Raw genomic sequence first — 2,216 nt, 5'->3', positions numbered from 1 at the left:
GATTGAAACCAGTATCGATCTGAGCATCATCTTTGAACTGAGCAAAACATTATTTTTGTGTGGTTCTGCCATCCAGTTCTGTGTAAGCCTTACTTGTGGGAAGAGGTGAATAACTGAACTCCTGGTTATAAGGTGTTGTTTGGTGTATTTCACCCGAGCATCCACCTCACTGGTGCCCCCGAGTCTTCCGTTTCCGCCGTTTTACTGTGTCCGCGGCCTCCGGGTCGGTTATTTTCACATGTATTACATCAACACAACATGCGAACAATGGCATCGGCCCAACGCCTAACACCGGATTTTGTGATCGACACACATCGTGTTGCGGGCGATGTACACCCACCAGGACTGCAACACGATGTCTCTCACTCGTCGATTACACCAATTTCGCCGGACGTTTTCGTGCCTGCAACAGTAAGTGAGGTTAGGAGTGTGCACGACTCCGGCTATCAGACGCCACATGTGCCCTCCCTCGTCAACGGTGCAGTTACCTCTTACGGATCTCCGTGCAGTGCGGGATCGATGCCAATTTCTGCAAATGCTTCGTCGGATAACCTTCCACCGCCAGGACAACTGTTTGCTACGCCACAATCCGTGCAGTACCACGCGGATGCCTGCCACGTGGCCGGAACTGCTTCGTACACAGGTGAACCTCCTCAGCATCCGACCACACCCGCATCTGCCTCGGTTCAGCTCAGCATCAGCACGTGACTTCCTGCTTAGATACCTTTGGCCTGCAACAGGAACAATGGCTTGTTATCTGTGCCTGACCACCATCTCCGTTTTGCTGCAACGCCTCAGTGTTTTGTCCCATGACATTCACCTTATCCGTACACAATTTTCAGCGAAGTGTCTATGAACAGTGAACATTCACACATTCCGCCCAATGTTTGACATCATTTTCCTCACTGTGCTTCTGGACAGCCCGCACCTCCACAGCCTCCCTGCAACACAGGTGGCTCCGACTCTGATCGCATGTCAAGTTTTCAGCGGACAGGCACGCGGTTTCAAACTTTGAACTTTTTCTCACCTGTCGCCACCACGACGGCTCCAGTCGAGCTTCCACTCCCGTCCTCAGCACATCACCCGCGTCGGCCTTCCGCGTCGCGACGGATCTCACTCAACCGCAATGCGTCATCTTCATGATGCCACCCGACCAGCCGTCGTCGCTATATACCCTGAATACTGCAGCAACAACAGCTTGTTTCAGGCAGTGCCACGACAAATTCAACTCACCCTGTTCTTACGAACATTCTACACACTCGTGCCTCACAATGCAAATTTACCCTTGACATGTGGGTTGGCACCATGGGGAGACTGCTTAATTGGGCCGTACATTCTCGCAGACTGACTCGATGGTTGCACGTATCTCGTATTCCTGCGAGAGGTTCTGTTGGACATGATGTTGCCGTGCATGTTCATTGCCACATTTGATTTCAGCATGATGGTGGCCCAGTACATTTTGAGCAGACAACTGAGGGCACATTTGAAGACAACCTTTCCTGGCCACTGGATTTGTCGTGGAAGGGTGGAAATTATTTTGTGCACTTTAGTGTGTATAGACCTAAATTTTCAGGGCAAGTTATGGTCAAATTTGGGCTATTATTATTTTGGGAAGATATTTTTTTATGTGGTGATAGATTTACATCTGTGTTTATACTGGTTGACAATTATTGAACTATATCAGAAAAAGTTCGTACAGTAAATGATATATGAAAACTATATGAACCCCCCCCCCCCTTCCCTTCCCCACGCACCATGGTCCTTGCCATTGGTGGGGAGGCTTGCGTGCCTCAGCAATACAGACAACCGTACTGCATGTGCAACCACCATGGAGGGGTATCTGTTGAGAAGCCAGACAAACGAGTGGTTCCTGAACAGGGGCAGCAGCATTTTCAGTAGTTGCAGGGGCAACAGTCTGGATGATTGACTGACCTGGCTTTCTAACAATAACCAAAACAGCTTTGCCGTGCTGGTACTGCGAACGGCTGGAAGCGAGCAGAAACTACAGCCATAATTTTTCCCCGAGGGTATGCAGCTTTACTGTATGGTTAAATGATGACATCCTCTTGGGTAAAATGTTCCGGATGTAAAATAGTCCCCCATTCAAATCTCTGGGCGGGTACTACTCACGAGAGTGTCGTTATCAGGAGAAAGAAAACTGGTGTTCTATGTATCAGAGTGTGGGATGTCAGGTCTCTTAATTGGGCAGGTAGGTT

The sequence above is a fragment of the Schistocerca gregaria genome, chromosome 11 (genome assembly GCF_023897955.1).
Source record: "Schistocerca gregaria isolate iqSchGreg1 chromosome 11, iqSchGreg1.2, whole genome shotgun sequence".
Classification (NCBI taxonomy): domain Eukaryota; kingdom Metazoa; phylum Arthropoda; class Insecta; order Orthoptera; family Acrididae; genus Schistocerca; species Schistocerca gregaria.
This window is presented reverse-complemented; position numbering follows the sequence as displayed.